Below are 24,959 nucleotides of genomic sequence, written 5' to 3' on the forward strand. Positions count from 1 at the left end.
AGAGGTTTAGTTGAAGTAGTTGTGGGAGTTGGTGGGTATGTAAAAGATGTCTGTCAAGAGTTTGTCTCCCGAGATGGAGAGAGAGCAAAGAAAGGAGAGTGTTGCTAGAGATAGCCCACGTGAATGTGAGGTCAAGCTGGAAGTCGATGAAGTCAATAAGATTATCATTGGTGCATGATGCAGCACCAAAGTAGTCATCAATGAGGTGGAGAGAGTTCAGGGTCCTTGCCTGTGTCGGCATGCAGCATGGATTGCTCCACATAGCCAACAAAATGGCAGGCATAGCTGGGGCCCATGCAGGTTCCCGTGACTACACTTTTGACCTGAAGAAAATGGAATGAATCATGAAATGTTTTTTATGTGGTTGGTAGGAGAGAAGTATGAAATAAACCAGCTAAGCTTGGCTGCTTCTCAGGGAAGGGGGCCCATAAATTTTGAGCAGAGTCCTTATGGGGGCATAGCCAAACAAAGGTTGAAAATGACCACTCTATTGTAACCCTATATGACCACTTTATGCAGACACGTAGATATTATTGGACTCTTTATAGGCACTGACATGGTCTTTGCCCTCAGACAGCTCCAAGAAAAGTGTAGAGAACAAAACAAAGGACTCTACATCACCTTTGTTGACCTCACCAAAGCCTTCGACACCGTGAGCAGGAAAGGGCTTTGGCAAATACTAGAGCGCATCGGATGTCCCCCAAAGTTCCTCAACATGATTATCCAACTGCACGAAAACCAACAAGGTCGGGTCAGATACAGCAATGAGCTCTCTGAACCCTTCTCCATTAACAATGGCGTGAAGCAAGGCTGTGTTCTCGCACCAACCCTCTTTTCAATCTTCTTCAGCATGATGCTGAACCAAGCCATGAAAGACCCCAACAATGAAGACGCTGTTTACATCCGGTACCGCACGGATGGCAGTCTCTTCAATCTGAGGCGCCTGCAAGCTCACACCAAGACACAAGAGAAACTTGTCCGTGAACTACTCTTTGCAGATGATGCCGCTTTAGTTGCCCATTCAGAGCCAGCTCTTCAGCGCTTGACGTCCTGCTTGCGGAAACTGCCAAAATGTTTGGCCTGGAAGTCAGCCTGAAGAAAACTGAGGTCCTCCATCAGCCAGCTCCCCACCATGACTACCAGCCCCCCCACATCTCCATCGGGCACACAAAACTCAAAACGGTCAACCAGTTTACCTATCTCGGCTGCACCATTTCATCAGATGCAAGGATCGACAATGAGATAGACAACAGACTCGCCAGGGCAAATGGCGCCTTTGGAAGACTACACAAAAGAGTCTGGAGAAACAACCAACTGAAAAACCTCACAAAGATAAGCGTATACAGAGCCGTTGTCATACCCACACTCCTGTTCGGCTCCGAATCATGGGTCCTCTACCGGCACCACCTACGGCTCCTAGAACGCTTCCACCAGCGTTGTCTCCGCTCCATCCTCAACATCCATTGGAGCGCTCACACCCCTAACGTCGAGGTACTCGAGATGGCAGAGGTCGACAGCATCGAGTCCACGCTGCTGAAGATCCAGCTGCGCTGGATGGGTCACGTCTCCAGAATGGAGGACCATCGCCTTCCCAAGATCGTATTATATGGCGAGCTCTCCACTGGCCACCGTGACAGAGGTGCACCAAAGAAAAGGTACAAGGACTGCCTAAAGAAATCTCTTGGTGCCTGCCACATTGACCACCGCCAGTGGGCTGATAACGCCTCAAACCGTGCATCTTGGCGCCTCACAGTTTGGCGGGCAGCAGCCTCCTTTGAAGAAGACCGCAGAGCCCACCTCACTGACAAAAGGCAAAGGAGGAAAAACCCAACACCCAACCCCAACCAACCAATTTTCCCTTGCAACCGCTGCAATCGTGTCTGCCTGTCCCGCATCGGACTGGTCAGCCACAAACGAGCCTGCAGCTGACGTGGACTTTTTACCCCCTCCATAAATCTTCGTCCGCGAAGCCAAGCCAAATCAAAATCAATAGGCCAGTGAGCAACATATGGATACAAAAAAGAAGAAATAAATAAGAAGAATGCATTTAAAAATTGTAGGTAAAATGTCCTCAAGTCTCAGCAAAGAAAATAATTAAAATGATGTCATAAAGGTTCTGTCATCATTCAGTTATAGAATTTCCCTGTGTCTTTGTTATTGAGATTGTGAACAATAATACATGAAAGGATCAGATAAAAGATGATGGTCCAAAACTAAACTCTCTTGTGAAAGACAAAAGATAAATTAGTATTTCAAATAATATGGAACTTAAATCTTCCCATTTATTTTGGCATCCCTTAAATTTGTCTTCAAATGCACTCCTAAAATGCTTATGTCGGCAATTGAATCAATTTTCATGGCCTATTAATACTAAACAATTGGTTTTTTCTTTTTCTTTGGCTTGGCTTCGCGGACGAAGATTTATGGAGGGGGTAAAAGTCCACGTCAGCAGCAGACTCGTTTGTGGCTGACAAGTCCGATGCGGGACAGGCAGGCATGGTTGCAGCGGTTGCAAGGGAAAATTGGTTGGTTGGGGTTGGGTGTTGGGTTTTTCCTCCTTTGCCTTTTGTCAGAGAGGTGGGCTCTGCGGTCTTCTTCAAAGGAGGTTGCTGCCCGCCAAACTGTGAGGCGCCAAGATGCACGGTTTGAGGCGATATCAGCCCACTGGCGGTGGTCAATGTGGCAGGCACCAAGAGATTTCTTTAGGCAGTCCTTGTACCTTTTCTTTGGTGCACCTCTGTCACGGTGGCCAGTGGAGAGCTCGCCATATAACACGATCTTGGGAAGGCGATGGTCCTCCATTCTGGAGACGTGACCCACCCAGCGCAGCTGGATCTTCATCAGCGTGGACTCGATGCTGTCGGCCTCTGCCATCTCGAGTACTTCGATGTTAGGGATGAAGTCGCTCCAATGAATTTTGAGGATGGAGCGGAGACAACGCTGGTGGAAGCGTTCTAGGAGCCGTAGGTGATGCCGGTAGAGGACCCATGATTCGGAGCCGAACAGGAGTGTGGGTATGACAACGGCTCTGTATATGCTTATCTTTGTGAAGAAACAACAAGCTACAGTGAGAGACAGCTCACTGTTGTTTGTGTGCAATACGCTGTGGTTAATGAATCTAATTTTTTTGCCTAAAATAAATTCTGCATCACTGATGGAGGAAAATATGCAAAATATTTGCTGGCTATAAGATCCTACAATTGGCCAGAAGTTAATGACCACATAATATATTCTAGTGATATAGGTGAGAGAGGGCCACAATGCCTTTTATTTCTCTTTAGGGGAAAATGCTGCCTCAGATTAAGTTGTAATATTTTTTTAAAAAAAGGCATGAAATCCTATCACCATTCTATATAATATAAAATTCAATATTTTAGGATTTATCATCTTAGTTCTTTGTGAAGAAGATGCATATTAAATAGAAGTGGTGGCCATGACACCAAAAAGTAATTCCTTTTTACAAAGTTTTGATCTGTGTTTGAGACCTGCACATAGGACATCCATCCAGCACTCCTGTGCACTCAATTGGGGGTCAAGAGAGTGGTTGGAAACACCTTTCAGGCTTGAGGCCTTCATCAAGTTATGACAAAATGTAGACAGGCAGCCAAACAAAATGGTGAGGGCTCAATTATCACATTTAAGAAAAAATTGGACAGGTCTGTGAATGGGGTGGGGGGTGGGGGGGTTATAGAGAGCTATGGACTGGGTTCAGGTCAGTAGGATGAGGCAGAATAATAGTTTGGCATCGACTAGAAGGGCTGAAGGGCCTGTGTTTTGTGCAGTAATTCTATGATTCTATGGTCCCTCAGTCAATAATCCCCACAAGACCCCTTCCTGTAATGATATCCATCAGTTTTATCCTAGATTATCAATCCCACAGAATTCTCTTTCCATGTTCCTGGTCTTCCACAGCAAATTCCCCTAACTGTGAGCAATCCTGTTCCCCAATTACCCCCAATCATCTCCATCTACCTTTACATCCATCCAACTCATCTCCAATCTGATACACAGAACACTTCCTTTGCAATCTCCACTCTTTGTAATGATGGACATCAAGAGGGAAAGGCCTTTGTGTGTGTTTATGCCTTTACTGTCCTTTCCATCATACGCCACATCTTTGGTCTAGTGTGTAATTGAATATTTCAGCTTGGTGGTTTCTCAACAAATTGGTAACTGTCTCCTGTATTTTAAAATATGCATAGTACAAGGGTTAGGCCAACCTCTCCACAATGCACAGTACTCCACTAGAATCTCAGCCTGGAATGTGGACTCATGAGAGTGATATTTGAAGCTACTCTTTTCAAATTAGGCTGTCCTTCTATTATGCCAAAGAAAACAAGTAACTGCAGAAAATCACAAATTCAAGTACTAACATGTTAATTTCTTCACCTACTTCACACTCCAGCAGCACTGAAAGCTTTTAGCTCTGCATTTAAATATCCATGGAGAGAGAAAATTTGTTAATGTGCATAGACTTCATGGTGCCCAATTAAGCTGAGCCCATTTGGCTTGGGGAATGTTGAGAAACATAAGTATAGAAACTCAGCAGGGGAACAGGCCCACAGTGTCTGAACCAAACACAGTGCCAAATTAAACTAAATCCCTTCTCTCTCTTCATGATCCATATCTTTCTATTCCCTTCAGTAGAATATAAAAGTCACCTTTTCTGTGCCTCTGCCCTCAACATTATTCCACCAATGTGTTTTCCAGCATTCTGAGAGCATGATAATCTAAATTTCAACTATCCAGTTCCAAGAGATCAAAGTGAGCAGGAACCTTCACACGATTTCATATTTCCATTATAACATAGAATGCCAGTCAGCCTATCTGATCTGTGCCAGATCACTAACCAATCCCATCCATTCCCTCTTATCTCCCTGTATTTTTTTCTTCCTAAATGTTCATTAACTCCCTCTTATTTCCTTTTTGCCCACCTACACCAGGGGAAACTAATAGTAGGCAATTAATCTACTGAACTGGTTGTGTTTGGGATGTGGAAGGGAAGTGTGTTGTGCTGATGGCTTCCTCTGCCTCTTTGCTCCGGCCCCATCTGCTCACATATAACCCTGGTTTCCTGCCTAAATCCAGAATCATTCTGAAGACTACTGTGAAACTCTATTCATAGTTATAAGCTAATAAAAGCATTTGTTCTCCCTCCAGTCGTGAGAGCTTTTATTCATGCAACTATTTTATTAGCTTATTCCCTAATAATTGGAGCGCTACTCAAGCCAGGTTTGCTGCTGATAGACCCTCTGTACCCCGACGCAGCTGAAGAGTTCACATTCTGGCTAGACTGTTTCCAGGCCTACCTGAATGTGACCAGTGATATCTTCCACACTGATGAACTCAGAAGGTCCGCACTCATATCGAGGGTAGGAATGAAAGGGTACGCAGTCATCGGGGACTGTGCTACATATGATGTTGCCATCGAGGTGTTGAAGGTTGTGTACCTGAAGTCACAAAATGAGGTTTCAGCGAGGCACCGAATTGCTCTATGTCACCAACGACCAGAAGAGACCATTGATGACTACCTGCTGGATCTGTGGACACTTGCCAAGAAGTACAGATTAGAAGTGGCGACAGGCCGCATTCGTGAGAAAGAACAGATCCGAGACACTCTAGTTGTGGGGGTCCACTCGAGGTACATGAGGCAGTGACTATTTGAGTTGGGAAAGAAGGACATCGGTAGCCACTTGGAACTGGCCATATCGTTAGAACAGGCTAAACTCGAGAATGATGTCCTCAAAGCCAGCAAACTTGCTCACACAGGTGACTTCTTCCAAGGACCAGCTGCTCCAGCTACCCCACCCCTAATGACTGTTACTTCCAATGCGAAGGAGCACTCCCGTGCTAGGGAGTGCTTTTTCTGCAGCGAGCCAGCATCCCCGATCGCGCTGCCTGGCTAAAGACTCAGTGTGTTCCAGCTATGGCAAAAAGGGGCATCGGGTGAGGGGTTGCCACATGAGGGGAAGTTCGGGGAAATCCACAGCCTGCACCACTCCCGGATCAAATTCCAGCCCCAAACAGCCTGCCCCAAATTCACCCAAGTCCACTTGCTGTGCTACACAGCGACGGAGGGTGGCAGTAGCAGTGAGGAAATGGCGCGAAAACCCACAGTTAAAAGCGTCTGTTCTCCCTCCAGTCATGAGAGTTGTTATTCGTGCTACATGTACAAAGTCTGAAATGCAGCCAGAAAAGTGTTAACAAAGCCTACCAGTAAGTTGAGAATTTAGGCATTCATGTGGAGTCCTAAACTATCGACACTAATTGTGAGTCGGTGCCAGTAAATCCACGGAACATTGCTGGCACTTCCTGCAAGCTCAAGGCCATTATTTATTATTGCAAGCATTACATCTCAGTTTCCCTTAATGCTAACAAATATTAGATACTTTGTAACAAGTTATTTAGCATGGATGTTTTTACAGGGGAAAAAAAAACATTTTTTTAAAATAAAGGCAATGCATTGCAACTGATGTTGAGGGATTTGTAAGCCACCTAATGGCATTCTTGTGTACAGTGACATGAGATTTTACCTATCTGTGTAAAATCCACTTTTATATATATATATTTGCTATAGAAAATTATTTATCTTAAGAAGGAAAAAAAGCTGTTACTTTCAAACAAGTGCATCACAAGCAACCTCCTGGTGTTCAATCACATCTGATCTCCCAGTCAGAATAGATTTTCCTGGATGGCACATAATGGCTCTTCCTTTTTGGATGGTTCCCCAGGGATGATACTTTACTCACTAAATGAAAAGTCATCTGAAATAACAGAAGACTTGCCCCTGTTGTTATTAATTAAGATCACATTTCTGGCCTCTACAATGTTTAAGGTCATCCTTTGAAGCCAGATTTGGTATATTGCACTGAAATATAAATCAAGGAAGGGTGCAGTTTTGTTTTCTAGTGCTTGCTGCAGCACATAATTAGATATACCAGTAACTGAAAAAGCAATATTACTTCTTGCACTCAACATATTCAAGTTCAGACCAAACTTCCTCTAAAGAAAACAGTAAAATATTTAAAAGAGGAATTGGTTTATGGATTTGTCATTTGGGAATACATTATTACTCCATCTCAAACCATTTGCAATAGCTATGGTTCATCGTTACCTCTGTCATCTGTGTCTCAAATAGATTAAAGTTGTGTGGTAATTTTCAACAGACATAAATGTTTTATTTTTTAAAATTCTTAACAGCACATTTTAAAGTGCTATTTAATGTATGTAAAATTTATGCAGTCCAGATGGAGGTTCCCAGAGAGGTATTAAGGCAGTACCGCAATGTCAGAAGTCCTGTCACTAGATTGTAATTTCAGAAAAGCTTAACTTACTCTTTCAGGAGAACAGAAAGAAAAGTGAACAAAAGGTTGGTCAAAAGATTAGGTTTTTTAAAAATATTTTTATTGAAATTTACAATTATACACAATTTACAATTATAAACAGTAGTTATATTTTAGGATATAATTGCAGAAGAAAAAAAGAAAACCCCATTTGATCAAAACCCCTTCCATTTAGCAAGGTTAGAAAAATTTTTAAAAAAAAGTTTCTACAAATATTTTAAAGGCGAAAGAGCTGGAAAAGCTTTAACGGTCGAAGTCTCGAGTTCAGGGCCCATGGAATTGAAAGAATAATCACAAGAAATAAGCTAATGAAAATGCATCCAGAGGTGAATAAAGCTTGTGGAAATGCAGAATTAGAGAGGGATGTACCTGTAGGGGAAGTTGAAAACAAGATTGAGAATTTTAAAATCAAGGCATGAGTGGACAGTGTGCTAGATAGGTCAGTGAGTACAAGAGTAATAGAAAATTGGGATTACTGGCTAGTTCAGACCCAACCAGCAAGGCTTTGTTGAAAGTGATGAGAGTTTACCAAGAAGAGATTAAAATAGTTCAGTCTAAATATTGGAGGTTTTTACAGTTGAGCAGAGGTGGGGTTAGGACACAAGCATGCAGAGAGTAAGCCGCAAGGGAATGCACAAGGGTAATTGGTCAACGGTTGGAAAGTTCTGGCCTTAAATCAAATATAAACATGTTTGCCTTATAGGTATTTCAGTATCAAAGCAACAACTGTTATTATATTTCATCATGATAACAGATGAGCTATTTCATGCAACCAGAATGACTAAGATGTTTTGCTTATAGTCATTGTCTGGATAGTCAGGGTGTGATATCATTTGTGGTTAAGGAGTTGTTCCAATTTAAAAAAAATAAGCTAATCCATCTTGTAAACTCAGACTTGCTCCAAACCTTACAAGTCTGCCTGGCCTTGAAACATAACAAATAGGAGCAGGAGTAGGCCATCAGGCCCATCTAGTCTGTTCCACCATTCAATAAGATCATGGCTGATCTGATCATTTTCTCAACTCCACCTTCCTGCCTTTTCCCCATATCACTTAATTCCTTTTTTATGTAAAAATCTATCTAACTGAACCCTAAATATGTTTTAATGATGTGCCTTAACTGCTTCCCTGGGCAGAGAATTCCACAGATTCACTGCTCTCTGGGAAAAAAAAGTTTTTCCTCATCTCCATCTTAAATCTACTCCCCCTGAATCTTGAGGCTGTGTCCCCTAGCTCTGATCACACCTACCCATGAAAACAAATTTTCCTGCAACTATCTTATCTATCCCTTTTATAATTTTGTATGTTTTTATAAGATCTCCTCTCATTCTTCTGAATTCAAGTGAGTATAATCCCAGACTATTTAGTCTCTCCTCGAAGGTCAACCTCCTCATAGGTCAACACCCTCATCTCTGGGATCAACATGGTGAACCTCCTCTGGACTGCCTCCAAGGCCAATATAGGGAGACCAGAATTGTACACAGTACTCCAGGTGCAGTCTCACCAGTACCTGGTACAGTTGCAGCATGACCTCCCTGCTCTTGATTTCAATTTCTCTAGCGATGAAGGCCAACATTCTATTTGCCTTCTTAATAACCTGTTGTACCTGCAACCCAACATTTTGCAATTCATGCACAAGCACTCCCAACTCCTTCTTCTCTACACCATGCTGCAGTTTTTCACCATTTAAATAATAATCTGCTCTTCTATTTTTCCTACCGAAGTGCATGACCTCACATTTGCTAACATTGTACTCCATCTGCCAGGCTTTGCCCACACACCAAATTTAATTATGTCCTTCTGCTGCCTCTCCACATCTTCTGTACAATTTACTTTTACACTCAATTTAGTATCATCCGCAAACTTGGCTACACTACACTCCATCCCCTCTTCCAAATAATCAATGTAACTGGTGAACAGTTGTGGCCCCAGGACCGACTCCAGTAGCACCCGACCTACCACTGTCTGCCAATCTGAAAAAATACCCATTTATCCCAACTCCCTGCCTTCTGTCAGTTAACCAATCCTCAATCCATGCCAACATACTTCCCCCGACTCCATTCATCTGTATCTTATTGGTAAGTCTCATGTGCGGCACCTTATCAAATGCCTTCTGAAAATCCAAGTATACAGCATCAACCTGTTCCCCTCTATCTACCGCATCCATTATATTCTCAAAGAACTCCAGCAAGTTTGTCAAACAAGACCTGCCCTTTCTGAATCCATGCCAGCCAGGTGTGGTTCTGAATGCCTCGCTATTTCATTCTTTTTTTAATTTTTTAAAATTTTTCACACTATGAACACTATACGCACAAACATTTCCCTCTTAAATATGCACAGTGTCATTTTCTCCCCTTTTTCCCCCTCCCTTCCCTCCATCCTTCACCCTCCCTCCCCACCCACTCAATGTTCAACATATATGATACATTAAACCCATTAAATAATGTCATCACACAATGAAAATAAACAAGACATTTGTGTCATCTACTTTTACATACTGGGTCAGTTAATTTCGTCTTCTTCTCCTTCTGTCATTTTAGGCGGTGGAGGTCCGTGGTAGGACTTCTCTGTTGTATTCCATGTACAGTTCCCAAATTTGTTCGAATACTGTGATGTTATTTCTTAAATTATGTTATTTTTTCTAATGAAATACATTTATTCATTTCTATGTACCATTGCTGTATTCTCAGGCTATCTTCTAATTTCCAGGTTGACATAATACATTTTTTTGCTACAGCTAAGGCTATCATAATAAATCTTTTTTATGCTCCATCCAAATCGAGTCCAAGTTCTTTACTTCTTATATTATTTAGAAGAAAGATCTCTGGATTTTTTGGTATGTTGCTTTTTGTGATTTTATTTAATACCTGGTTTAGATCTTCCCAAAACTTTTCCACTTTCTCACATGCCCAAATTCCATGTACTGTTGTTCCCGTTTCCTTTTTACAACGAAAACATCGGTCTGATACTGTTGTGTCCCATTTATTTAACTTTTGGGGTGTGGTGTATAGCCTGTGTAACCAATTATATGCTAGATAAATTAACAGAATGGTACAAACAAGGGGGCTTACAGCTACCAAATTTTAAGAATTATTATAGAGCAGCACAATTAAGATACCTTTCAGATTTTTATCAAACAAGGTAAAAACCAGATTGGACCAGATTAGAGCTAGATAAAATAGGGGAGAAGGTACCTGAACATATACTATGTAAGTGGGATGAAAAGTTGGTGCAACATAGGAATTCACCAGTACTGCACCATCTCCTCAACATTTCGAAGAAGATTCACATAGAAAGGAATAAAACAAATTATCAACTACCAAAATTGATATTGACGCAAAATCAACTAATCCCTTTCACAATAGATAACCTTTCCTTTAGAGAATGGGAGAGAAAAGGGATCAAAATAATAGAAAATTGTTTTTCTGGAAATAAATTATTACCTTTAGAACAAATGAAGTACAAATATGGTATAACTCATGGTACAATCTTTGCATACCACCAACTGAAAACCTACCTGAAGGACAAATTGGGAAGCAGACTAAGGTTTCCAGAAGGAAGCAATTTTGAATATGTGATTACAGACACAATGATAATTAAAAGATTTATAACAAACATGTACATCAAGCTACAAGAGAAAGAGAACGAGGAAACAAGCTGTAAATCCAAACAAAAATGGGAACAAGATCTAAACATAAAGCTATGCTCCGGAACTATGAGTAATACAATAAACACGAGGTTTCGCTATTTTATACTTAATGGCAACTTCAAACATTTTCCCTGACTACAGATACTAAGTTAACTGGCCTAGCTCCCTAAATTTGGCTTGTGGGATCTCATCCCGCTTTTTTCTTGCTCTCCGTTAAAGGAAGTGGAGTTGCATTCCTTTCTTCTCATGCTTCAGTTGCCAATTTAGATCGCAATTATTACAAAATACACTGATAACATAATAGTAAAAGCATACACCACCAATAGCCTTTACAGACAGTGTCTGTTCTGACCATCAAACACCCATCTACCCTACGTGAAAATAACAAAAAAAAAATTGTGGGCATAGGAAGTGTAAAATTAAAACAGAAAATGCTAGAAATACTCAGCAGGTCAGGCTCCATTTCTGAGAAGGGAAAACAAATCTTTGGTCAAACTGGGAAGGAGAATGAAACTTGTGGAGCTGCATAGAAGATGAGAGGTTCCCGCTGGTAGGTTAAAATCAGGGTGACCATAGGGATAAGCTGTGCCAGAGACATCTACAAATGAAAGATACTGTATGTGGATATGGAAGCAGGTAACCTCATTTTGCCTTGTGCTTCCCCACCTCAGTTATGCCCCCCATTAGAATCAATATACCTTCACCAATTAACCAACTAATCAGTACATCATTGACTTGTTTGCATGAAAAGGAAACCAAAGCAAGTGCGGGGTGGGGAAGAAACTAGGCAGACAGAGAAAATACCAACCTTATGGTGAGTTTGGTAGATGTCATGCATTTCATTTAACATTGTTTGAGATATTTCAGGGGAGCATTATGGACCACATATTATAAGCATGTGCCTCTGAGAATTTGGGCTGATAGAAGTTAACCCTTTCATGATGAGTAAAAAAAAAGTTATACTAGCAAGCCTAAAATGAAAGCATAAAGCCATAAGATGATAAATATAGGAGCAGAATTAGGCAGTTCAGCCATTCAAGTCTCCTCTGCCATTCAAATCATGGCAGATGCATTTTTCCTCTCAATCCTATTCCTAGCTTGTCCCCATAACCTTACTAATCAAAAACCTATCAACCTGTGCTTCAAATGTTGATCCACAGTCATCTGTGGCAATTAATTCCATAGATTCACCACCCTCGCTCTGACTGAAGATATTTCTTCTCATCTCTATTTTAAAGCTTTATTCTGAGCCTCAGCCCTCTAGTCCTGGACTCTTCCACTACTGGAAAGATGTTCTCCACATCCTCTCTTTCTAGCCCTTTCAACTGTTCCCTTTCCATCTATGTGGTGATACACCACAAGCCTATAGCAGGGGGCGATCTCTGTACCTGAAGGAAGATCACCGGAGGACAGACCATACCTGGCTGGCTGTCAATCAGCCAATCTGAAAAGGCCTAACCCCACCCGGCCGACTATCAATCAACCGCCTGGGATATAATCCTGAGCCGGCCCCTCCCAAGCCAGTCACTCGGGAGCCACCAGTACTGCTACCACTGTAGCAGAGACTTTTAACTGAATAAAGTCATTGTACAGTTTTCTCAAGTTTTGTGTCTACTTACTGCTGCAGCAGTGTATCACAATTTATTCAGTTAAAAATTTAGACCTGCTACGGAAAAGCTCCTAACCGTCGGGAGCCTAGAGATTGACCCTCGCCACCCGGAAATGGAAGCCCAAGCACACTTTGAAATCTGGAGGCACAAGGTCAAGAAAGTCATCCAGGATCACATCAACCCAATGTGTCTTCCCCATCTCGAACTCTCATTGCACACTCAAGTTGCGGGGGATGACCCTTCTTCCCCCGCCCCTCCAATGCCTCACTGCGCTGCACCACACCAACCGCCCTGGCAACCACCCTAGCTGCTCCATCTAGCCCTCAGTCACCCAGCACTCCCTCGCCGACCTTTGACCAGGAGCCAACCCTGCGATGGTCACAGAGATTCCGACAGCCACCGGACTGTCTAAACCCGTAAATACACATATACCATCTAAGAATGTTGGTAACCCCCACCTCCCCCCCAGACAATTTTAAAGAAGGGGGTGAATGTGGTGATACGCCACTAGCCTACTACAGGGGGTGATCTCTGTACCTGCAGGAAGATCACTGGAGGACAGACCATACCTGGCTGGCTGCCAATATGCCGACCCGAATAGACCTAACTCTACCCAGCCGGCTGTCAATCAACTTCCCGGGATATAATCCTGAGCCGGTCCCTCCCAAGCCAGTCACTCGGAAGCTACCAGTACAGCTACCACTGTACCAGAGACTTTTAACTGAATAAAGCTTGTTGTACAATCTTTTTCGAGTTATGTCTGTTTACTGCTGCAGCCGTGAAAATACCACAAAGCCATCTGTGAAATTGAACCACTGCATGATGCTGCATTGAAAACCAGATATAAACCATCTTGATAGAACAATAGATTTGCAATTCATGAGTGAAGATGCAGGGACATGGAATTTATTAATTATGGCAGGAGTTTGGAGAATTGGAAATGTGCCCTATCATGTTTTGAATAGTTAAAAAGTAACAAAATTACTATTTTGGGCAAAAAAAAAGTACATGATACATCCATACATTGCAGACTGAAATAATTGGCTGTGTGACCATAAGAGACACTATAATTTGCATTTAAGGTTTAGAAAGTTACAGGCAATTCAAACAAGTTATAGTACAATTGTACATCTCACTGTAGCATGAGGCACAACTTTTCAGGCATCTCCCCATGGTGAACACAGCCATTATTTATCATATCATGTGTCCTCTACCGGCATCACCTACGGCTCCTAGAACGCTTCCATCAGCGCTGTCTCTGCTCCATCCTCAACATTCATTGGAATGACTTCATCACCAACATCGAAGTACTCGAGCTGGCAGAGTCCGCAAGCATCAAATCCATGCTGCTGAAGACCACGCTGCTCTGGGTGGGTCATGTCTCCAGAATGGAGGACCATCGCCTTCCCAACATCGTGTTCTATGGTGAGCTCTCCACTGGCCACCGAGTCAGAGGTGCACCAAAGAAGAGGTACAAGGACTGCTTAAAGAAATCTCTTGGTGCCTGCCACATTGACCACCGCCAGTGGGCTGATATCGCCTCCAACCATGCATCTTGGCGCCTCACAGTTCGGCAGGTGAAGAAGATCGCAGAGCCCACCTCACTGACAAAAGACAAAGGAGGAAAAACCCAACACCCAACCCCAACTAACCAATTTTCCCTTGCAACTGCTGCAACCGTGCCTGCCTGACCCGCATTGGACTTGTCAGTCACCAACAAGCCTGCAGCAGACGTGGACATACCCCTCCATAAATCTTCATCCGCGAAGCCAAGCCAAAGAAAGAACATTCAAATAACTTGATGCAAGCTGCAAATGCATTTTGGACAGTAATGACAGGTGGTGAAGAATCCTCTGCCTGTATAATATTAGCTCCCAGTAGCTCACTATATTTTCCTACAAATGAAGTAAATCATTAAAAATTCCCATGGGAACATCCATTCTTCCAACTTTTAAGTAAAACTAATGATGCAAACCTTTTTATCTATTAAGCTAGCTAAATGAAAAGGAACATGAACAATACTCCTGTCCTCAACTCATCCAATTACCACCTGCCCCTCTGAATCAGCCACAATTTGCAAAGATTCTGAAGGGGCTGTTGCTCATTTAGGAATGATTGAGAGTGAAATTGGAAAAAAGTAAAACCCTGATAATCTAGGACCTATGAGTCTTTGAGGTGCCAGGCTTTTCAGACTACTGCATTTCACTTCAACAATACACCAACACACATTTAATAGATTACATCCACAGCAGAAATTGGAGAAACATTATATTCTGCCATGTCAGTGACATCCCCATATCATTAATAAATTATAAAAAGCATCCTCATTTCACCAAGTTTCCTGATACATTGAATGTCCTGTTGATTGCAAATTAGGAAAGGCAAATCAACATATAACCATTTTATAACAGTAAGGCAGAAAAGATGAGTATACATAGTTACTTCAATTTATGATACAAGTTATAGCTGAGGTTGATTTTGCCAAATTATATCTATTTACTAAACAGTTATTCCAGTTATTCTAAGCAAAATACTAATTTTCTTTTTAAGCACTAATTCCTACTTTTGCCTGCTTGCAAATAAACACAAATCAAAGCATCTGACTAAATCAGCATTAAGAACATAAGAGATAGGAGCATGTGCAAGGCCACCTGATCCATTGAATCTGCTTTGCTATTCAATTAGATCGTGGCTGATCTAGCCATGAACTGTTCCATTTACCAGTCTGTCCCCATAACCTTTAATTCTTCAAAACAATTATCTATCTGTGTCTTAAAAGCATTCAACGAGGCAACCTCCACTACTTCCATTGGCAGAGAATTCCATAGATTCACTACTCTGGGAGAACCAGTTCCTCCTCAAATCTGCTAGACTGCATCTTCAGGCTTTGAACCTTACTTCTTGTTTCGCTTGGCAGTAGAAACAAGCACTCTGCTTCTATCTTATCTACTCCTACAATAATTTAATCCTATAAGATTCCCCTTCATTCTTCTAAACTCCAGTGAGTGTAGTCTTAGGCTACTCAATCTCTCTTCACAAGCTAACCCTTCACTTTCTAAATCAACCTTTTCTGCATCACTCTAAAGCCAATATATTTGTTCTCAGGTAAGGAGGCCAGAACTGTACTCAGTACTCCAAGTTCAGCTTCACTAGTACCCTGTACAGTTGCAGCAGAAGCTCCTTAAATAAATTCCTCCATGAATGTCACCCAATAGAGAGAGAGAGAGAGAAAGAGAGAGAGGGAGAGAGAGAGAGAGAGAGAGAGAGAGAGAGAGAGAGAACCAGAGTCATTTCAGAGTCACTGAGTGTTTGTGGATTTGCCTCCAGCATTCTCGCAGCCTCAATACAGACTTGTGTTTGATCCATCAGCAACCCATGCTCCAGATCTAAACCTCTGATACAATCCGGAAGCCTTCAGTGCCTGATGCCCTACGGGATTCTTACCTTCAGTACTCTCTTGAATCCAGCTCCAACAAGCCAGTCTCCAGAAGCTCACAGCCCGTGTACATCCCCTGAGCGCAAGTCACCACTACCTTTGTGGTTTCCTCAGCTACTGAGCATCTTACTGGTCAGCCTCTGTGGTCACAGTCCTATAGGGTCATTTCCTCTGCTTCTTCATGGGGTGGGGGGGTTGTTCTCCCCATTTATGGTACCCTGTGTTGGTCTGTTGCTCCCTCATGACCATTGATGAGCACAGGCACCAACAACTTGGGCATAGACTTTTGGTTGCAGGATTTCAGTTTAAAAAACACTCAACTCCTCTAACAGGCTGTTTAACATCTGTATGGAGCTGCCAATATTAGAACCAGGCTTTAGAACCCTTCAGAGCAACACTGCGTCTCCACTCTCTGCTCTTCCAGAACTGCAACAGCAGTATGTCTACTGTAACAGCAGTCTGACACCACTACCATTCAAATTGCCTTTTTTTATTATTTATTTTTTTTATTTTTCACACAATAAACCATATTCACCAAAATACATACAGACATTTTTCTCTTGAATATATAGTGTCATTTTCTCCCCTTTTCCCCCCTCCCTTCCCTCCCTCCCTCCCTCTCCCCTTCCCATTTATTCAAAGTTAAATCTATAAGATACATTAAATCCATTAAACAATGTCGTCACTTAATAAAATAAACAAGAAATTTTTATCTTTTACTTTTATATACTGAGTCAGTTCATTTCGTTGTCTTCTTCTGTCATTTTAGGTGGTGGAGGTCCATGGTAGGATTTCTCTATTGTGTTTCATGTATGGCTCCCATATTTGTTTGAATATTGTGATGTTATTTCTTAAATTATATGTTATTTTTTCTAATGGAATACATTTATTTATTTCTATGTACCATTGTTGTATTCTCAAGTTGTCTTCTAATTTCCAGGTTGACATAATACATTTTTTTGCTACAGCTAGGGCTTTCATAATAAATCTTTTTTTGTGCTCCATCCAAATCGAGTCCAAATTCTTTATTTCTTATATTACTTAGAAGGAAGATCTCTGGATTTTTTGGTATGTTGCTTTTTGTGATTTTATTTAATATCTGGTTTAGATCTTCCCAAAATTTTTCCACTTTCTCACATGCCCAAATTGCATGTATTGTTGTTCCTGTTTCCTTTATAACTCACGATACAAGGTTTGCATGCCACCAACTGAAAACCTACTTGAAAGACAAATTGGGAAACAGTCTGAGGTTACCAGAAGGAAGGAATTTTGAATATGTGATTATAGACACAATGATAATTAAAAAATTTATAGCAAACATGTACATCAAACTGCAAGAAAAGGAGAACGAGGAAACAAACTGTAAACCTAAACAAAAATGGGAACAAGATCTAAACATAAAGATAAAGAATGAAACATGGGAAAAGCTATGCTTCGGAACGATGAGAAATACAATAAACACGAGATTATGCATGATACAATATAATTGGTTACACAGGCTATACATCACACCCTAAAAGTTAAATAAATGGGACCCAACAGTATCAAATTGGCTTCTTGATTATATTCTGAATCTGCAAACCAGCTTTTGAAATTGACATACAAGCCCTCCCATGTTTCTCCACACAACAGCATGCTGCAATTTTTCATTATTAAATAAGTCTTTCCAAAATGATGATCTCATATTTATTGACATTGACTCCATTTGCCTGATCCTTGTCCACTGTGTCTGTACATAAGTTGTTCTTTCATTCAATTTAGTGACTTCAACAACTTGGTTCCCTTCTCCAAGTCATTTATGTATGTTATGATTAGTTGTAGGCCCAGCACCAATTCTTATGGCACCCCACTAACCAATATCATGGAAATGAACTCAAAGAGGGAGACTTAGAGATTCGCTCAAAATGTTTATTTATTGTGATATCATGAAGAGTCTGAAGAAGCCTTCACTGCTATCCGCTTTCTAAGTTGCAGTGTCTACAAAGCTCATATAGAAGAAAAAAGACAAACTGGTGTGATTCTTTCTCACATTCCTCCATTCAGTGTCCAATAAATCTTTCAATAAATGTATCAATTAGCCTTTTAACACCACTTAACAATTCTCTTTTCTGTATTATCAGGATCCAGGTGTTTCTCTAGATACCTCCTCCTCCTTGGTTCCCAGAATCATCATGTCCTATTTATTTTGATCTCTTGGCACCATGCTCATCACTCAAGGCTATTCTCAAATAATATCAGCAGATTTAAATTTAGCTTGCTTCTAAATGGTCAAGTATCCTATCACTAGTTTTAACCATTTCTACCACAACCATTAATTGCCAACCAGAGAAACACCCAATTACCCCAAATCTGCCTTCCAATGATTAACCAGTCCATTGGTGCCAATAATTTAGCTCATCTCTATGCATCCTTATCTTATGTTGAAATCTTGTGTAGAACTTAATGAATGCTTTCTGAAAATATAAGCATACTAAATCCACCTGCTCCCCTCTATCCATTGTACTCATTATATTCTCAAATAACTCCAGTAAGTTAGTTAAACATGACCCGCCTTACTGAATCCAAATTGGGTAGAATCCAATTTCTATCCAAACATCTTGCTATTTCTTTCACTCTCTAGGCATCTTAAAATGTATGAGCTTTTAGATTTAACCTTCATTTATTTCCTTAGTTAAATATGTCTGCCTATTCCTGCACTTGGGGTCCTCATTTTAATTGGAATATACTTCTGTTGAGCTTGATCAAAAATCCCTTTGAAAATCCTTCATTGTTCCTCAGCTATCTCACCATTTAGCCAGTGCTTCCATTGAACTAGATAAGCTAAGAATCAAGATTACTCATGAGGCTTGAGATGTTGAAGGATATGGTTCAGGAAGCAAGACTTCGTATAGGCATAACAAGCTGATAAGAACAGTAGAAATATCCACTATCTGTGATGCAGTCTAGAAGAACCTCCCAAGATATACTTGCAAAAGATAAACAAAGGAATGTTTAACAGAAACAAACAGGCAGTCTTAAGAAGGTCACCCAATTATAGAAAGAATGTTGAAGCTTTAGAAAGGGTGCAGAAGTAATTTACCAGCATGTTGCCTTGATTGCAGGGTTTAAACTACATGGAGAGGTTGGACAAACTTGTGTTGTTTTCTGTGGAGCATTGAAAGGTGAGAGGAGACCAGATAGAAGTTTATAAAATTGTGTGGCATACATGGGGTAGACAGTCAGAATCTTACCCCGCCCCAGTGTAAGAATGTCCCATACTAGATGGCATGCATTTCAAGTGAGTGGGGAAGGCAGACTAAAGGAGATATGCAGAGAGGTAGGTGCCTGGTACAGGTTCCCAGGAAAAGTGGTGGAAGCAGAGGTGACAGGAAAATTTAAAAGGCACTTAGACAGACAAATGAATACGTAAGGAATAAAGTGATCTATGCATATCAGGTGCAAATCGACAGAGTTTTGGTCTAATTGTAGCATCATGTTCTGCACAGACATCATGGGCCGAAAGGCCTGTTTCTGTGTTGTACTGATTTATGTTCAATGTTCAAAAATAGTAGATTGAATACAAAGAGAAAACACAAGAGGTTATCCAATTCAGCAGAAAAAAAAATATTTTAGTTTATGACTGATATTCTAAAACTCCTGGGTGCCCTTGTACAAAAATCCCTGTAAGCAAAGATGCAGGAGTAGCAGACAATCAGGAAGGCAAATTGGTTAATCACATTAATTGTTAGACCACTCGAGCACAAGAGTGGACACATTTTATCACAATGTACGGTTTGCGCAATGCTATTACATTTCACTCTGACTGTAAGGAGTTTGTATATTCTCCCTGTGTCTGCGTAGGTTTCCTCCCACCATTCAAAAAACATACCAGGGATGTAGGTCAATTTGATGTAATAGGCATGTTACCATGCTGTATCTCCAAATCTTTTCTATTTATTTATCAATCTATTTATTTATCTATTTATTTATTTATTTTTCTTCGAAGCAGTCCCTCAAGATTGGGATTACTCGTTTCCTCTCTGGTTTTGAGGATTTTAAGGTTGCTAACACAGCCAATGTGTGAACCTCACTCTTTTACCAGATGATGAAGTGGATGATAGAATGGTTTATAAAGTGAAAAACAAGACTATTGTCTCCTTCCCTAGAGGAGGTCGAATGAAGTGTCAAACTTATTCTTGGTATGGCTGGTCTGGTCCAATGAGGAGAGATTGAACAGACAGGGTCTCTGCCCTTTAAAGTTTAGAAAAATGGGAAGTGAAGTCAAATCATTTAAAATTTTCAGTGGGCTTCACAGGGTATATGCAGAGGACAGGATATTTTCCTGTTTGATAAGTCTAAAATTAGAGCTCAAAATACTTAAAGAGATGGACTATGTAGATTTAAAATGAGGCAATAGAACCAAAAGCCAGGCTGCAAATTGTCGTGATGTCTGAACCAAAAGAGTGACTTCAGGTTTCTACAGCAACTCAACCTTCAAATGCTTCAGCATCTGAAACAATAGATTGAATTCAGGTAACTTCAAGTTCCGAATCAGTAATCCCATCATCCCTACTTTCTCTGTTCCCTATCTGAGATAATTGTGTAGTCACATTGAATAAACTTGACAATTATATCCTTTAGTTTAGAGAATTGAGTACTAATCTAAATCAAGATCTTGAATGATCCAATGGACTAGTTAAAAGTTGCCCATTTCTATTGATGAGGCATTCGGGATTAAAGTGGCATAATATTCAAATTGTCATTACACCATTCAAGAAATGAAACCAGGAAGCTCCTTTACACACGAATGCCTTTGAATGTCTGAAATTAATGATGTGCTGCTGAAGCAGTTATAACAGCAGCACTACCACCAGTGCTGAACTGAGAGGAGAGGGGCAGTGGAGACGCAGCTTCCAGTGCACCTCTGCAAGGTCCTACTGCCAGCTTGTCATGTTTGATGGCCCTCTACAGCTTTAAACTGCTTGTAGAATGAAGCCAAAGGTTCATTTTACCTCAGAGAACCCATTGAGGTCTATGACCAAGATGACATGCTCATCCTCGACAGCCCAAACCACAGGGATTGTGGGCTGTGGGCAACAGCAGACACCAGAGTGATAGGATCCTACAGGGTACAACGGTGCACCAGTGGGGGCCTCAGCAGCTGAAGGCCTCACACCAGGCTGTGGCTGCGAGAGACTGACTTGATTTACTCAATATTGAGACTGGGATTTGAGAGGGTTCAACAGTGAACACGATTACATAAGGGCCTCCCAATCATATCTAGGATTTGGAATCAGGGGCTGAGGAGATTGACTTGGATGCCTGGAGTTCAGATTCACCACTGGAATGGACAGGAGGCCATGCAGCTACCAAGAGCAAAAGGCAGCAGCTTTGAAGGAAGTGGTAGATTCTTTCTCTCCTTGACATGGGAGCTCTTTGTATGCCTATACAGGGTAAACAAAAAATATATTTTTTGTACATAACAATAGAGGAACTCAACCATGAAAGGTTTTGGTGACCATTTATGTTTTAGGACTTGAGACCCATCGATTTTTGTTGGATTAAAGACATGGAGCAAGTAAATGAATTTGAGGTAAAGCTTTGCCACAATCTCACTAAACAATAAAACTAATGAGAAAATTAATTGTTTTCTTCTGTTTGTTTGTTTGCTTTTTTTTAGGTTATATTTGTAGTCATTGTTAAGATGATACAGTATTCAAATGAAGCTAGGGTATAAAATTAAACTAATTAATTGGAATTAGTAATTGAGACAAAGCCCCATACAAGTAACTGTATTTCAAAATTTGCAATATTCCTCACATTTCACTTCATTTGGCAAGAGGTCTGTTAATCTTTATTACTACATATTTGAATGTTTTTCTGCAGAAAGTTAAATTATAACATGGAACCTCCAACACAGTACACCTCTTTGGCCCTGGATGTTGTGGCAACCCATATTTTCCTTAAAATAAGAGTACTAAACCCACCCTACCCCATAACACTAATTCAGTGGTTCTCAACCTTTTTCTTGCCACTCACATACCACTTTAAGTAATCCATATGCCACAAGTTCTCTGAGATTAGCAAGGGATTGCTTAGTGGTATGTAAGTGGCAAGAAAAAGGTTGAGAACCTTTGCTCGAGACCCAATAGTTGCTGAAATATTTTATTTGAGAAAAATTGTCATTGGCCCATTTCCTTTGGAGTTATGAAACTGTCCATATAATGAGTTAATTAGATATGATTAAAACAGTGGTTTTCAACCTTTTTCTTTCCACCGAAACCAATCCCTTACTAATCACAGAGCACCCATGTTCTTTCATCCATGTCCCTAAGAATCTCTTAAATGCTCCTAAAGATTCAGCCTCCATCACCATCCCTGGCAAGGCACTCCAGGCACCCACAACTCTCCAAACTTTCCTCCCTTAACTTTGTACATATGTCCAGGGGCGCAGCCAAATTTTAAAGTTAGGGGGAGAGAGAGCACATTAAAAACAGGCGTTATGACCACAGCTGTGTGTGTGCACGTGCACACACACATTTTGCAACCAGCACACATGCTCTTGCATTGTAGAAGCTTCCCTATTATGGGAATTATTAAATTAAAGGGGGCAGCTTGTTGGCACGATGTCTGTGCAGTCGGTAGGGCTGGAGATTCCAACAAGTTACCCAGAGGTTCAATTTCAACTCCAACCTTCTCTGATCAAGTTGACTATAATGGCGACACTGATCTTTATCCTCATCTCTGGTTGGTCCGCTATCTCATCCTGGCCTGGACTGACCCTGCCTTATGGATCCACCTTGCTGCAACATAAACTGCCCCGATGGCTAAATAGTCTTTTGTTGAGCAACCCTTGTTAACAAGGGAGGTAACAATTACAGTGAAACCCTGCTGTTGGCATGTTAAAGTAGCCTGAGCCATCTGTGAGCCCAAGCATTTTAAGAGGGTCTGTACTGATGAAGGAACACCACCAACACTGATAGATGACTCCTGAGTACTGCAGAACGAGAAAATTAACTCGGTTATGATTTCTCCCAACTTCGGTGCCTCAAAGTCACGATGTTGACACGCTGCGCCTCCAGCCAAATTTATCTTCACATATTTCCTTGATCATCATCACTGCATGCCCAATCTCCTGCTATTCCTCTTGGCACTATAGCTTCCTTTCATGGTGCACCATATGCCATCTCCAATAACATGTGGACATCCCTTGTAAATGATTCTATCCTTTGTTAAGGATTATCTCTCAGAAATTTGATACACCCATTTAAAAAAAAAAGTAGGAACATCCGGTATCAATACCTGGACTCAGAAGGTGTCCATAGTCAGGGATAATGTTCAACAATCTTGCTCCCTTCATTCTCCTCATCTTTCTCCTGGAGTTGAATGGGTTCTTTTCTCATCTCTTCCCTTCATGACTTCAGAAATTATATTTATTGTTGCCCTATCCTGGAAATTCTCAACTGCCTGAAGCACTAATTTCTGTTGTGTTGTGCTGCCAACAGATGAGTTGACCAGTGGACTAGCCGCTTCCGCATTAGCAGTGTACATGGCCTATGGCTTCTGCCATGATTTGCCACTGATACAGGGCTGAATAGAAGCTCCGGTGTAGGCCATGGGGAGGGTTTGAAGTTGAGGTTTGGGAGCTCTGGTGTAGGCCGAGGGGAGGACTCAGAGTTGGGGCTCGGGAGCTCCTGACTTCAAAGGCCAAAACCTCCACTTGGCAGTCAGCCTATAGGTGCACACTGGAGCTCCCGACGTCAACTAAATCCTCCTGTGACCTTCTACTGCACACCGAATTCCAGTGTGCACGTGCAGTTAGCTGAGGGGACAAGGAAGGGTTTGGATTGGGAATCGTGCATTGGAAGCTTTGGTATTGGTCAAGAGTCGGGCGTCAGGAGCTCTCGTCTCCTGTGACTGGAGCTCCTGGCACCAACTTTAAACCCTCTCCTTGGCCTACCTGAACTATGGGGCACCATTTGCAAATCAATTCAGTTTATAAATAAAAAAATATTTTACTCACAGTTCTCGCCTCCCAGGCTCTCCCTCTCCGATTTACTGTTCGAACACAAATCTCGCATTCTTTTCCCACCTTGTGTTCACAACAATTCACACATGTGTGGCATGTGATCCAGGTCAGCTAATAGCCCAATTAGCAAGAGCACACACAAAGAGGTCAGTGGAACCTGTTTTTGAACTGTGAGATCACGGTATCTGAGGTAACCACCTCCTCCCGCCCCCCCCACCCCCCCCCCCCCCACCTAGTTACACCAATGCATTTGTCCACTGGCATTTGCTATTCCTACCATGGGAAACAGGTGCTGGCTGTTCACCCTATCTATGTCTCCTAATCTTGTCGACCTCTATCAAGTCTCTCTCATCCTTCTACAGTCCAAAGAGAAAAGCATAGCTCTGCTAGCCTTGCCTCACAAGACTTGTTTCTCAATCCAGGCAACATCCTGCTAAATCTCTTCTACACACTCTCCATAGCTTCCACATCCTGCCTGTAATGAGGTGACCAGAGATTTATATAGTTGCAATATGACCTCTACTCCTGAAATCAATCCCCCTATTATTGAAGCCCAGCATTCCATAGGCCTCCTTAACTATTCTATCAACTTGCACAGTGGCCTTAAGGGATGTTTGGTTTTGAACCCCAAGATCCCTGTTCATCCACACTCTTAAATAACCAATCATTAACCCTGTACTCAGCCTTCTAGTTTCACCTTCCAGAATGCATCATCCTTATACTTATCTGGATTGAAATCATCTGCTACTTTTCTGCTCAACTCCAAATCTTTTCTATATCCTCTTGTAACCTGCAGCAACCTTCATCTCCACCTACAACTCCTTCAACCTTTGTGTCATCCACAAATTTACTGATCCATCCTCCGCCTTTTCATCTGGGTCATTTATAAAAATCACAAAGAGCAGGGATCCCAG

Source organism: Narcine bancroftii, chromosome 7 (assembly GCF_036971445.1).
Source record: "Narcine bancroftii isolate sNarBan1 chromosome 7, sNarBan1.hap1, whole genome shotgun sequence".
NCBI lineage: Eukaryota > Metazoa > Chordata > Chondrichthyes > Torpediniformes > Narcinidae > Narcine > Narcine bancroftii.